Raw genomic sequence first — 15,965 nt, 5'->3', positions numbered from 1 at the left:
CGTCTAAGGGCCCGAAGATCACGGGCATCCAGTTTGGTTTTCCGGCCTTGACCCTTACGCACAGAAATTGTTCCAGATTCTCTGAACCTTTGGATGATATTATCTACTATAGATGATGATATCTTCAAACTCTTTGCAGTTTTTCTCTGAGAAACTCCTTTCTTATATTGCTCCACTATTTTTCGCCGCAGCATTGGGGAAATTGGTGATCCTCTGCCCATCTTGACTTCTGAGAGACACTGCCACTCTGAGAGGCTCTTTTTATACCCAATCATGTTGCCAATTGACCTAATAAGTTGCAAGTTGGGCCTCCAGCTGTTCCTTATATGTACATTTAACCCTTGTGCATTGTTCAAATTCACTACCCTTTTGTTATGTTCGGGATGAAAACATCCACTCAATTAAACTGCTGTAAAAATGTATCAGATTCATTTTTTTTTTTAATTTTTGCATAAATCTGTTAATCAGCTTTAGTCCTCATCAAAACTACCAAATGTTTTTAAAAATCCAAGATTTTAACTCTTTAATTGCCAAGTTCATAAATGATGTCACTGATTTGGGGGAAAAAACACACAAAATGACTTATTTTCAATATAAAAGTAATTGTGGCTGGATTTTTTTTTTACTTTTTATAACAGTCTTGGGCATGTCAAAGATTAGTAGCAACATTGGCTTTGATGCATTTTTAGTTTTTGTGCAGCATTAGATTGTAATTTTTTCTCCCTCATTTACTGTTCGTGGCTGTTTTGCCCCATTGACTTCCATTATAACGACTTTTTTGATTGCAAAGCCATGACACCATATAATCATGCATTCTTGATTGTTTGTGGTTTTCCCTTTTGGGAAGAGGTAAATTTTTTTATTTTTACAGTTGATCACTAGGTGGGACCATTAACCCTTTAGATAGGCCTGTGCAAAAAAAGGCTTAGTTTCTGGCTTGTATATGGAGTTATATGGAGTATAACAGCAAATTATAGTGTTTGTGTGTGTGTGAGATTCTTGATTGTTGGTGGTTTTCCCTGTTGGGAAGAGGTAACATTTGTTATTTTTACAGTTGATCACTAGGTGGGACCACTAACCCTTTAGATAGTCCTGTGCTTATTTTCTGACTAGTATATGAAGCTATATGGAGTATAACAGCATATTATATTGTGTGTGTATGTGTGTGAGAAAGAGAGAGTGTGTCACAGAGACCTTTGCGAAAATCAAAATGTACACCTCGGCTCTCAGAACTACATGGAGTAAACAAAAGTGTGTTTTTGCACCTGCTGCCTTTTAATGGTGGTGAAAGTATTCAGTTGTTAAGTGATGACGTAAGAAGCGCTGTTTCCGGGTCCAGGCATCAACTCGCTTCACTTGAGAATATGACCTCAGCAACCGTTTATGAGCACTGTTTATTCATATTAATAATTTAAGCTAAACGCTTTCAAACTTATGGTATACACTACAGTCTCCGTGCTCACAGTGTCCCAAACACAAATAATTTTTATATATTTTTTTTATGTTTATATTTTCATTGTCTGACTATCTGGGACTTCGGTATGGAGTTAAAAGTTAAGATTATAACTTTTTCGCTAGTATTCTATCACATTGTGAGTTTATATTAGCACCTTTTGTTGTTTTCTCGTGGTAACTGATAGAGCTTTTGGACATGGAAGAGCTGCTACGTGACGTCAGACTTAACAAGCGAATAGACTAAACAAAAGCAAAGTACGTGGATTTAAACACTTGCATGCCATCGTGCTGGTCATTTAATGGTGAGAAGAGCAGCAAGCAACACGAGAAACGGCTTGACTTGTACCAAAGTTTTAGAAATGATTATGCAGCTTGACCCCTCCAGCGAGCTGCAGCTTATTTGAAGTTGGTATTGCATTTTGGTTCATAATACATTGTTCATAAATTTGATGCAAAGTAGATTTTTTTTACAGGATTTTAAGGTTTTAAACTGGCTTTACAATCAAGAAAAGACGAGCATTTCACACATAGGCCATCCGTACTTTTCACCATCAAAAGGCAGCAGGTGCATAAACGCACTTCTTTTTTTTATTGTTTACTCCATGTAGTTCTGAGAGCATGAGGTGCATATTTGGATTTTTTCAGATACATCAAGGTAAGTGGACAAAGGTCTCTCTCACACCCTCTCTCTCTCTCTCTCTCTCTCTCTCTCACACACACACACACACACACACTATAATTTGCTATTATACACCATATAACTCCATATACAAGCCAGAAACTAAGCCTTTTTTTGCACAGGCCTATCTAAAGGGTTAATGGTCCCACCTAGAGATCAACTGTAAAAAATAACAAATGTTACCTCTTCCCAACAGGGAAAACCACCAACAATCAAGAATCTCACACACACACAAACACTATAATTTGCTGTTATACTCCATATAACTCCATATACAAGCCAGAAACTAAGCCTTTTTTTGCTCAGGCCTATCTAAAGGGTTAATGGTCCCACCTAGTGATCAACTGTAAAAATAACAAATTTTACCTCTTCCCAAAAGGGAAAACCACAAACAATCAAGAGTGCATGATTATATGATGTCATGGCTTTGCAATCAAAAAATGTCGTTATAATGGAAGTCAATGGGGCAAAAACAGATACGAACGATAAATGAGGGAGAAAAAAAATCTAATGCTGCACAAAAACTAACAATGCATCAAAGCCAATCTTGTTACTAATCTTTGACATGCCCAAGACTGTGATAAAAGGTAAAAAATATCCAGTCCACAATCACTTTTTATATTGAAAATATGTAATTTGTTTTTTTTTCCCAAATCAGTGACATCATTTATGAACTTGGTAATTAAAGAGTTAAAATCTTGAATTTTTTTTTTTTACATTTGGTAGTTTTGATCAGGACTGAGGTTGATTAATAGATTTATGCAAAAAATGTGAAAAAAATATTTATCTGATACATTTTTACAGAAGTTTAATTTAGTGGATGTTTTCATCCACAAACATAACGAAAGGGTAGTGAATTTGCCCACAGTGTACCGTTGAGTTTTTGAAAAATTTCAATCATTCCAATAGCTCAAACACAGAGAAAGTTGTGGCCAAAATAAGACTCAACTTTACCCCATAGTGGACGAAAACGTCCCCAACAATGCATAAGGGTTAACTTTTCCGGCCTCTTATTGTTACCTGTCCCAACTTTTTTGGAATGTGTAGCTCTCATGAAATCTAAAATGAGCCAATATTTGTCATGACATTTTAAAGTGTCTCACTTTCCTCATTTGATGTTATCAATATTCTATTGTGAATAAAATATAAATTTATGAGATTTGTAAATTATTCCATTCCTTTTTTACTCACAATTTGTACAGTGTCCCAACTTTTTTGGAATCGGGTTTGTAACATGAGATTTTGGTTGTTAGAATGAGAAATTCATTTCCCATGTCTGTCATCGGTTTCCCAATCCGTCACCTTGAGATGTATTTCTGTGGCCCTACTAAAGACCCTGGTGTCCAAGTTTTATTTTACCCCCTGAATCATTGAGGATTAAAAGGATTTTCAGAGGCCCAGGCCATAAACAGAGTGTGAAATGGAATATCTTAACTGTAGCATACAGCAACAGTAGGGACTTTCACACCACAGGAACTTTTAGACTCTCAGATAATGCAGTATTCTTGCAATCTGATTAATCCAGTGGATCAGTATTTGAAAACTCAGAATTTCTTGTTTGGGAATGTAAACAAGCTAAAAGTATGTTTTTAAATGAATTGCTGGGTATCTGGCAGCAGGCATTTCTATGGCATTCAGAACTCAAGAAAAGTATGCAGTATGCTTCCAAAATTTATTTTTATAAGCTTTTGTTCTCATTTTTCAGTGTGTTGAAGCTATGCAGTTAACAGCCTTATATGCCTGCCCGACATCTTGTGTTGGTGGGTCTCCAGCGTGAATGCCTGCAGTCTGTGAGGCCCAGTGTTCATGAAGTATTTTAGTCTGGCCTGAAAGCATCTGTAAGCACACATAGGCCCCACAGCAGTGCAGCCAACGTGGTGAAAGGGACTTAACTGCTATCAATTAAGCACAGACAAATGAGCAGTGAAATAAATGAGGATTCAGTGGGCAAGCGAAAGAGTCTCCATCATTGATTCCCCTCTCACACGACGACAGGGTTGGAACGGGCTTAGCACGGCCCCTCTAAAGCTTGAAAAGACATGGCTTCTCTACCCAAGGCTTAAGTCCCCTTCAGTCCCCTTTAGTCGGGTGTCAGCTGTCTTCCTCAGTCAGCCAAACCTTCATGCAGCTTACATTTGAATTCTGCTTAGGCTCTTAGGATTTAATTTATAGAAAACAGCAGTCAAAAATCTTAAATGGAAAGTTTACACAAAAATAAAAACTCATTCGCTTACACTCATTTCAAAAACATTTAATATAACAAAAGTGAACGAGTAAAGGGACTGTCAAGCCTCAAAAAAGGTCCAAATAATATTATAAAAGTAGTCAATATGACTCTATATGACGCTATATTCTAACTCCTCTGAAGTCATGCATTAGGCTTTATATTATACATTATAAAAGTGATATTGAAATTATTTATGTTAAATGTTGTGACTGGATCATTGAGTCAGTTGGATTTGAGAACTGGTTTGAGAATGAATCATGCAACAGTTTTGTGAATTAGATCAGCTGATTTATTGAAAAGATTGACTCAAGTGAATAATTCACAACTTAAGCATTAATACTTAAACTCATGAATTTGCCAAGAAGATGTAGGACACATATTGAGATTTTCAGCAGTTAAGGACTTCACTTTCAGACTGTTCTTCACACAAAGCTATCATATGACTATAAACCAATTTTAATGGTACTTTGATGTTTTTGTTTGTGTGTCATTATGAAGCTTGACAACCCCAGTCCTCATTCATTTTCAGAGTTTCCAAAAAAGTAGTCTGGATCAAAATTTTATATTTAGCATTCCACAGACAAAACAGAGTCAATCAGGATTGGATCAACATGAGAGTGAGTAAATAGTTTACATTTTTGGGTGAACTAGCCACAGTATGTTGAATTGAAGGGAAAGGGCCCTCGTTTTGTTTTCCATAGTTTCCTGTTTAAACTGACAGAGGGAGTCAAGCTGTTTTCACCTCTGCTCTCGGATGACTCTTGCAGATGTAGTGGAGCAAACCCGGCTTGAAATCATGCTGGCTCAGCAAAACCAAGTCCAGCTGGCAACTGAGTCGAGCTGCAACTCGTTGGTTACAGCTGTGCTTAGATTTATGTGATGGCTGAACAAATAAATTAGTAAATTTGATCGGAAGAATCGTGGATCCACAGAAAGGCAAAGAACGGCAGTGTCCTGAGGGCTATTCTTAGTCAAGTCATCTGCTATTCTTGTTTTGACTTTTTTTTTTTTTTTTAGGTTTTGCCATATATCCATAGACAAAGTATGTTTACACAGTCTTACACTGATTATGCTCAATAATAAAATGTAAAAATGTTTTTTTTTTTTCAGAACAAAACTAACGCCCATGGACCAACACACCTAGATTTCTGTTACTCCCATTTATCACCATTCTGTCAGTTTATTCAATCTGCACACATCTGTCTGTGTTATGGTGCCAAAATTGAGGAGAAAATGATCATTTATGGTGGAATATCTTGTATAAACATGGTTTTCTTGCATTATTGGGTTTCTATAATGTAAGTATTTTTTTTCATCACTGTCACCATTTTGGTGGTCAAACACACTAATTGTAAAACTTTATGCTCAAATTGCTTCTAAAGTGAACAAATGTGTACGATATATTGAAATATGCAATTCATAGATTCCCTTACAACATGGTGACATTTGCGATCCATTTAACTTCTAATATTCAATGGGAAAAAAACGTATAGGGCAGGACTTTTTGGAGGGCAGGATTTGATTGTATCATATGTTAGTCTATGATTATTAGTTACTGTTAATTTCCCAGCCTTACCTTAAGTCAACAGGAAAGAAAGTGCAAATTAAGTACTTTGTTAAACATTTTCAAACACCTTTTTTCAGTGTAGTCCAGAAATAATGCACTGATGCACAGTAGCAAAGATAAATTGGTTCATGTTGTCTTTAAATTCACTGTTGTGCAGTTATCTAAGATAGGATTATCTTCATTTACAAAATGAATGTACGACAGGTCTCAGCTCTTCAAGTTTTTGAATTAGCCTGAACTTGCATGCAGCACAGAAAATCTGGCAGAGAATTGAATAATGATTCATGAAGCTCATTAGTTGATCATTAACCAGTAAGATTAGAAAGTCTAGAAACGCTTCTGTGAACGGAGAAAAACAGAAATATATAAAATTCAAATAAATAACACCATGCAAAATATATTTCTCTTAAGTAATTAACATATTAACTAAAGGAAAAAAAACTGCGACAAGTACAGTCCACGCACTTTTTGTGACACTCTTACTGCATTATCTTTATTTTGTTGTAGAGTGAGGGGAAATAAGCTATATAGTGTTTATAATGTGTGAAAATATTTTATTATATTTACCGGTATTAATATACATATAAATTAATGTATTTGTTTACAATTACAAGTTTAATGGGTGTTTTTGGAGTAAGATCAATTTCTCTTTGAGATGTTTTACATTTTTACATCTTGTAAACTCTAGGGACAAGGCTTCTAAACTGAGGTGTTTTTAGGGGCGTGATATTCAAATGACGATTGTTTTCGTCTGCTACATTTATTAACGTACAATCATTCATACGATGGGATTGGCGGAATACAAATGTTTCATGAATCACACTGTCATAAGTTTGTGCACTCGGATCTGCGCTTGTTTCTGCGTTAGATTGATATTTGAGGCCCAATGTCTTGTGTCATCCAATTCTGTCCAATTCTTCCAGACATGTGGCCAAACCCTACTTATTGATTCTGATAAGAAGGTCTGCAATTGGCTGTCTAGCCTTTAGCCCCCTGTACACGAGAGCGGAGCACTGATGAACATGACCTACCGGTCCCAGATTGCTGTCAACCTTAACAGGGCCACAGCTGCATCAGGAGCCGCCAGACGTTACCGTGGTGATGAGGTGCTGAGATTTATGACAGATGAATAAGAGTAATCTAAGCGTAGCAGACAGAAGTGCTATTGATCTGTCTGGAGTCAGGGCCAGGCTGCTGCTGATGACACTTTTTCCAGTCGATACGCATTTGACCCCTGACCCTGAATGACAGATCAATGAGTTCGATTCAGATGGGAGGGGCCTGTGAGGTGGGCCGCCAGCCAGTCAGACAAGGTGTTATAGCAGTTAAAGAGCTGCGTTCAGCAACGCTATGTCTGTGCACTCAGATGGTCTCTGTAAGGGTCTTCTTGGTTGTCATGATTGTAAGTTGTTGATAAAACCGATGAAATGATTCTGAATTATTATGAATTTGATAAATAGTCTTAAGATGTTTGATAAGGTAACATCACTATTGGATTTGTACAAACCGCTAATGTTAAGTGTTACAGTTCAACATTTAACTCATCCCACATAGTTTATTCATATTGTTTGTACGAATGACATTTCACATTGATTGCCATTTTGTGGAGACACGTGCTGTTTTCCTTTCCGAAGTAATCAGATATGCAATTTTCAACTGGCGGACAAAAAAATGGTTTAAAAAGTTAATAGACATACAGTATGTCAAAAAAGAGATCCGAGCCATATAGCCTTCCTGTAGCTCAACTTTAGAGCATGGCAATATCAAGGTCATGGGTTTGATTCCCTGCAAAAGCAAGGATTGATCAAATGTGTGCCTAAGTTGCTTTGGGTAAAAATCCATACATGTAAATATAAACTTCAGGTTGGTATTTTTGACTTCAGTTAGTAATCAACCACCTAAAACACTATAGAACACCCTAGCAGCCACCCAGAACACATTATCAACCACATGCTGTAGCAAAACCATGGTATATTGGAGGTGAGTTTTGCACAGGTTAATGCTACTCATGTTTTCTTCACAAAATGTAAAATTGTATATAAAAAATGTTTGTCTGTGATTAATGGACATCCACATCTTTGGAGTCTTTATTTTTGTAATCTGATGGTAATGTTTTGAAATAACTAGAATTTTGTTCCAGGATATGAGAAATAAGAGATTTCTGAGTATGTCTGAAGGCTTGTAAAGTCACAGTTTAATTAGAGACGGACATCAAACTAAATATGTTTCTTTTTGTGTAATGGTTTATGGGGTTTTCCCTTCTGTCAAGTGTTCATTGTGTCTTGTTGTGCATATGTGTGTGCGCTGTCTGGTACTATGTGGTGACAGCGCTCGGCTGATGGCCTCTGTGTGTGTGTGTGTGTGTGTGCATTGATTGACCACCATCATTCCCTTTCAGTCCCTGCTGGTCCCAACAGCACCCCCACCCCCAACACACACAAATACACACTTCTCAATCCTACAGCATGATAGGCTTGAACCTGTACGCTGCTCACTCGTATCGACAAACCTGTGCTCAGACGCTGCCCAAGATGTTGTGAGTTTAAACACTGAATCTATGTGGATTTGTGAGCTCTCCTGCTTTATGTGTTTGGAGCTCTGCATTGCAGTAGAACAGACGTAGCAAGTTTGTGCAATAAGCTCATAATCAATGATGTGTGTGGTGGGCAGTCGGCACCCAGCACCCCTCTATGATGGGGTCACGTCTCCCACACACACCCCTCAGTGCATGCAAAGGGGTTAGAGGTCATTCAGGCCACTGCCACACACATAAAGATGCGTCTGGTTTTAGCACAGGCGCCCATGTTTATATGGATCTCATATAATCACTAATGCATGTTGTTCATGATTTTATTATATATACTGTATAATTATATTCAGGTGCATCTCAATAAATGTCGTGGAAAAGGTCATTTATTTCAGTAATTCAACTCAAATTGTGAAACTAGTTATTAAATTAATTTAATGCACAGACTGAAGTAGTTTAAGTCTTTGGTTCTTTTAATTGTGATGATTTTGGCTCACATTTAACAGAAACCCAAACCAAAAATCTCAACAAATTAGATTATGGTGACATGCCAAACAGCTAATCAACTCAAAACACCTGCAAAGGTTTCCTGAGCCTTCAAAATGGTCTCTCAGTTTGGTTCACTAGGCTACACAATCATGGGGAAGACTGCTGATCTGACAGCTGGCTGTTCACAGAGTGCTGTATCCAAGCATGTTAACAGAAAGTTGAGTGGAAGGAAAAAGTGTGGAAGAAAAAGATGCACAACCAACCAAGAGAACCGCAGCATTATGAGGATGGTCAAGCAAAATTGATTCAAGAATTTGAGTGAACTTCACAAGGAATGGACTGAGGCTGGGATCAAGGCATACAAACATGTCAAGGAATTTGGATACAGATGTCGTATTCCTCTTTTTAAGCCACCCCTGAACCACAGACAATGTCAGAGGCGTCTTACCTGGGCTAAGGAGAAGAAAAACTGGACTCTTGCCCAGTGGTACAAAGTCCTCTTTTCAGATGAGAGCAAGTTTTGTATTTCATTTGGAAACCAAGGTCCTAGAGTCTGGAGGAAGGGTGGAGAAGCTCATAGCCCAAGTTGCTTGAAGTCCAGTGTTAAGTTCCCACAGTCTGTGAGGATTTGGGGTGCAATGTCATCTGCCAGTGTTGGTCCATTGTGTTTTTTGAAAACCAAAGTCACTGCATCCATTTACCAGGAGCACTTCATGCTTCCTTCTGCTGACCAGCTTTTTGAAGATGCTGATTTCATTTTCCTGCAGGATTTGGCACCTGCCCACTGCCAAATGCACAAAAGTTGGTTAAATGACTATGATGTTGGTGTGCTTGACTGACCAGCAAACTCACTAGACCTGAACCCTATAGAGAATCTATGTGGTATTGTCAAGAGGAAAATGAGAAACAAGAGACCAACAAAATGCAGATGAACTGAAGGCCACTGTCAAAGAAACCTGGGCTTCCAGACCAGTGCCACAAACTGATCACCTCCATGCCACGCCGAATTAAGGCAGTAATTAAAGCAAAAGGAGCCCCTACCAAGAATTGAGTACATGTACAGTAAATAAACATACTTTCCAGAAAGCCAACAATTGACTAAAAATGTTTTTATTTAGAAGTATTCTAATTTGTTGAGATGGTGAATTGGTGGGTTTTTGTTAAATGTGAGCCAAAATCATCACAATTAAAAGAACCAAAGACTTAAACTACTTCAGTCTGTGTGCATTGAATTTATTTAATACACGAGTTTCACAATTTGAGTTGATTTACTGAAATAAATTAACTTTTCCACGACATTATAATTTATTGAGATGCACCTGTACATATATATATATATATATATTACTAAATATATTGGAGAATCTACATTTTCTGTAAAGGTGCTTTGCAACCATTTGTATCGTGAAATGCGCTATACAAATAAACTTGAATTGAATTGAATATGAGCTTGTGTACATTGGACCTGATTTATGAAAAACAAGGTATATGTGATTCGGTCCAAATTACACGAGAAGGAACTAATAAACCAAATGTGTCAAATGGTTTTTTTAGAGCAGTTTATGCAGAAAAATTTTTATTCTAATGTCTCATGAGGCCCATTATTTTTGATTCACATTGCAGACTTTCCATCAGCTGCATGATGATGATTATTTGCTTTGTTTTTATTGTTTGTTTTTTATTGTTTGTTTATATTGATGTTTTTGTTCTTCACCTTATTTTGTTTACATTACAATCGTTTTTTGTAGTTTTCGTCTCCTCATTTTGTTTAAATGGCCGTCATTTTGTCAAATTTTAATTATCTTTGTTTTGTCTCCTTGCTTAAATTGCCAGTTTCATTATTTTTTCATCTCCTTGTTTTTTACTTTTTCAAATTGCCATTGTTTTATTACTATTTTATGTTTCTTTCCTGGTTTAAATTTTCATGTTTATAGTTTGTTTCTTTTTCAATTTTTTTCCTTTATTTTGCTGTTTCACCTCCTCGTTTTGTTTAAATTTCTTTTTATTATTAGATTTTTGATGTTTTTAATGGAGTTCTCCCATTTTTTTTCCTGTTTCATCAGCTTGTTCTTCTTAAATTGTCATCATTTTATTATTAAGTTGTTCCATCTCCTTATTTTATTTTGATTTTGTTTCATTTTTTTTAAGATGATCCTTAGATATTGAGTAATTTTACAAAAATGACTTGCTTTACTGTGACGGTCACACACTTTTCCGCAGCTTCTGCTGTGGGTTGGTGGATGATCCTCCTCAGTCAGTTGTGGAAATGTTGTCAAAATATTGTGACAGACAGATTGTTGTGTGGCTGCACAGAGCGCAACAGAGAGCATGATGCCATTTATGGCTGCTGGCTTGCTGCTTTTTTTTTTTTTTTTTTTTTTGAGCCTTCGGAGAAAGTGAGGGATTGATCAGTGCAGAGGGGAAGTGGAGCTGAGATGAAGAGAGGGAGGGAGGGAAGGAGAGAGTCGGAGGGGAGGGTGGGTGGGGGGAATCACTCTCGCTGCAGAATCTGCCGTTTGCTGGCACTCAGTCACACCGAGAGAGCGAGAGCGGGTCTCACATACGGCCCAGGTACGGGTACAGAGATGCCCGGGACCAGTGAAGGATGTGCAGGTGAGTGTGTTTTGCCAGTGTAAGGTGTGTGTCAGACTGACGAGTGTGAGGAGAGTGACAGTGACGAGAGGATGTACAGTGGTCCTAATGAAGATGATGTGTTTTCAAGAGTGTCTTCTTTTAGTGACATCTCACTGTCTGAGGATGCTTTACCTTCCTCACTCTTTTCCTCTCACTCTCTCTCTTTTTCTTTTTCCTTGAAGATAACAAAGTCGGCACAGGTTTGAAGGTAGACAGTATGCGTGTGTGCGTGTGAGGCACGTGGCGGTTGCTCTCATTTCCGGGAGTGTCCACACCATCTGGTCCCTGAGGATGAACGATGATTCTTGTTTGTGGGGGGAGGAGGAGTCTTCAAGGTGTGTATGTGTGCATCAGTTTTGCGTTTGCAGTGTAAATGACATGCATGTTTTGACTGCCGTGTGCACTATTGGATTTGCTTGCAGTTAGTGTTCTGAGGATGCATGATCTCGTCTTTGCTCCCAAAGTCACAAAAAAAGACAACTTATTGCAAAAGCAGTGAGGGGGAATCGCAGGCGCTGCATGTCTGGGTGGGTGTGGGGTGGTCTTGCAGGGAGCTGCGTAAGCCGTTTTCTGCTAATTTTGCCCCAACGCCGTTTACTGGCTCTTGAAAGTGGCTGATCAATTGCTGCTACATGTTTTTCGATGTAATGGAGTCAGTGGTGGGAGACGAGATGCAGACAGACACACACACACATACAGACGCTCATGTCTGAAGCTGCAGTCAGAGGCCAGCGGTTCTGCTCACCAGAGATCCTGAGAATGAGAAACACAAGACAAAGAGAAAGACAGACAGAGAGACTGACCATCTGACTGTTGGCTCTTCTCAACCAACTATGTTTGCTCCCTCGACGGGCAGCTTCAAATCCAACCGCTCGTCCTGATTTCCTCTTACCTGATGGGTTTTTTCCGTCTGCTTTTGTGCATGCCATTTGGTGCATGATATGCCTGTGCGCTGCGTGTCTGCGGCTCTAAACTTTGCAATGAAGATCAAAAAGGCACATTTTATTTTCATAGGCCAAACGTTATTATCAGAATAATCTTCATTATGCTGGATGAAAGAGGACGTGAGTGTGCAATACGTGTGTGTGTGTATGTGACTAACCTGTGCGGAAACCGCTGCACTCCTCCTGGTCCCTGAGACCCTAACTTGTGAGCTTTGTGTGCTAAAAATCACAGGTTAAGCTCTTGGGACCTGGGCAGAGGGCAAAAGCACTCAATCCCCTGGCTGTGTCCCGACTGAGACGGATGTGGGATGGATGTCTGTGAGAGATAAGACAGAGAAACGGTGGACCAGAGAGCGGATGCGGCACTGGCGTGTCTGAGAGATTAAATGTTCAATATGTTCACATGCCTGATGATGATGATGATGGTTTCTAATGGTTTTTAAATAAAACTTGACCGTGTACATCTGCTGAGGTGTTTTTCCTTTGGGATGAGGGGTGCAGGAGAGGGTCGTCATGCTATTCACTTTGTCTGGCTGTCTGGTCGCCACTACAGTTAATCTATAAATGACCTTTATCGCATTGGCAACACGAGGAAGGGCCGGTATTATCAGTTATTCCCACACTCTTTTCTTTGGGTTGCGATCAAGAAGTATGCGATTGACAGTGGATTCATTTTTTCTTAAAAATTTTTTTTCCTGAATTCAGGAATCTTTTTTGGTTACTGCAAAAATGTTATTTTAAATGAAGGTAAATCATTTCTAGTGATGCCCTTGATAGAAGATCCCAGCACCTGCACTGTTATTAAACAAGTCTGCTTGGCTTTATCCTCATGTATCCACCAGATGTAATGTCATTTTTTGTTTAATCCAATAACATAAAATCTGTCTGATGCATAACCAAAAGAGTCTGTGTAAAAAAAAAAACAAGCGACATATTGAACCAACATATGCTGACACCTTCATTTACACAAAAAACATTTCTATGAATAGACTTCATTACCTCTTGAAGCCCAGACTTTGCTGATAGAAGAACATGCGGCTTGCAGAGTACAGCGTTTATAGGCATGGCATGCATAGGCATCCATGTTTAAATGGATCTCAATGTGTCTTCATGTTGTTTTTGAGCAGAAATGACATTGAACTCCAGACGGATGGTAGTTTTATGGGGTCCGGTTGGCACAGAGCTGTGGGCTCCTTCCTGTTTTAAAGAGGTAAACTCATTAAATCTAACGCCTGGCTTTGTTCTTTATCTCCCTGGAGTGTTTAACTTTTGAAAATCTAATTTTGCTAAATTACCCACATTAGAAATGTAGTTTCAAAACAATTGTTTTCCCCCTATTGCTCTCTCTCCCTTTCTCTTTCTCTCTCTCTCTAATTATATTTTTCCCCTGCTTGGTTTCACTCTGAACAATGGCCGATGCCAACTAATCAGGCTGGGTCTGTGCCACAAAGCTCCCAGCAACAGCTGAAGCTTTGCCATGCTCTGTGCATACCAAGCAGTCAGCCACAACCAGCGAGCGCCAGCCTGGTGCCCAACGCGGGGTCAGACAGTTTTATTAGGATCCGTCTGACACTCGGCTCAGGCTGGCAGTGCCAATGCACAGATAAAATCTTGTGTGCTGCTCACACTATTCATCTGAGCTAGCACATAAATACTCCCTCATCCCACATTTGTTCACAAACACACACGTTTACTTAGCTTATCTAAATGGGGACATTACATAGACTTCTATTGTTTTATATACAGACAGTTATACACAGAAAACTTTCTGCATTTTTACAAAAAAAAAAAAAAAAAATGTTTAATCTATTTTTATACCAGTTTTACAAATTAGGATGTCCCCAAAAGGAGGTTTTTGGTGATTTGTCAGGTTTTGTACAAATCTGTCCCCAAAATATGGTTAGTAGGCACACACACTCACAGACCAATTCATCGGCTAGATGAGAAAAGGAACAAAAACTTGGATCCAGCCAGGAATTCATATTTTTTATTTAATAACCGGCCCGACTTCTGAATGGTCCAGCAAACATCAGGGTCTGATGTCTCAGCCTCACTGACATGGTTTCATATTTAAATATTTGGCAGACAGCACATCGGACTGAGTTTCATTAGTGTGTATCAGATCAAAAAAAGGTTTGTTTTCTGGCTGACGAGTCTGACGAGTATTTTCAGGCGGACACAGATGTCCAGAAAGATAGACAGACAATAGACATGCAAACAATGAGTCATTGTGAAATTGTTTAAAAATTATACACAAAATGTATGTCTACATTACTTGTTTAAAATAAGTTTATTAATGGACTGATGAGTAATAATTCATATAATTCTACTAAACTGTGCATAAACCTAGTTAAATTGACTTTGGATTTGTCCTTAAAAGAAAAGTTTATTTACTTTTGAAAGATTTTTTTTTTTCAGACATATTTAATTCATTTTTACTGGACAACAAGACTGAAATGTTGAAGAAATGTATCGCAGTATTAAAATATGCTTGTACTTTGAATATGAAATGTGTAATCAGAGAAACAATGTTCAGCAGTAAATCAAACATTTTGAAACATACCTAACCTGATATCGAATGGTTTAGTTCACTCAACAATCATGGAGTTGTCCTTGTTATAGACCTCAAGAAAGATTCCCTTAATAAATGTCAAGAGATAAAGATCGGCCACTGAGGAATTAAAAGAGCCCGCTGATGGTGTGTGAGTATGAGTGTGTGTTCTTGCTAACCGCATGTGGTTTAAATAAACTTAACATTTGTGTGGGATAAAGGTACTGAAAGAAGATTAAGCATAGTTTGTCAGTTCCTCAAAAGTACTAAAGGGGTATTGATAATCTGTGCTGTACATTCAAATTGTTTTGATTCCTGATTTCACTTGACACTTGTAAAATTTTAAATTCGAGATTCTAATGCTGTTCCAGGCATCATATTGGTTATTGGCAATAACAAAAATATTTTGGTGAAATAGATCAAGCCTCAATTCTCTTTCACATTATAAGTCATATTACTTAAACATGCTACTTCCTGTAAGATTTGTTCATTCAGATTATTGTTAATAAATGTAACTGTGTGTTAAACATTAGGATCTTTCATCTTTATTTGTTGTCACCATTTTATTAAAGCAATTAGCCACTGGAAGCCATGCATAAGTCATACTGAGTTTGTTAGAAATCCTTTTACCCACTGTTAATTCACTGTATATGGACCTACATTTTATATACTGGTTTCCAACATACACTCTTAAAAATAAAGGTTCCAAACATGGGTTTTCGCATTGATGCCAACCATTTTGGGTTCCTCAAAGAACCTTTCAGTGACAGAAAAGCGTTATTTTCTAAATGTGACAAACATTTTAATAAGCTAAGGAACCTTTTAACACTATAAAAACCCATGTGTATAATGGAATGGTTCCATGGATCTTAAAGGGAAGAGCTCAGTGTGA

The 15,965-nt window shown here is 38.1% G+C and overlaps 2 long non-coding RNA genes across 2 annotated transcripts in view; both read left to right on the top strand.

Moving 5' to 3' along the window:
- Positions 1 to 15,965, top strand: part of LOC132132734 (uncharacterized) — a 48,905-nt gene that overhangs the window by 31,941 nt on the left and 999 nt on the right. The gene's annotated exons all lie outside the window — the stretch shown is intronic.
- On the top strand, positions 11,465 to 12,981 carry LOC132132735 (uncharacterized). The gene is made up of 2 exons (XR_009429075.1): positions 11,465 to 11,913; positions 12,755 to 12,981. It is a non-coding gene; the product is annotated as an uncharacterized LOC132132735 (long non-coding RNA).

The sequence above is a fragment of the Carassius carassius genome, chromosome 49 (genome assembly GCF_963082965.1).
Source record: "Carassius carassius chromosome 49, fCarCar2.1, whole genome shotgun sequence".
NCBI lineage: Eukaryota > Metazoa > Chordata > Actinopteri > Cypriniformes > Cyprinidae > Carassius > Carassius carassius.
The sequence above is the reverse complement of the archived record's forward strand: the minus strand, read 5'-3'. Positions and strand labels throughout refer to the sequence as shown.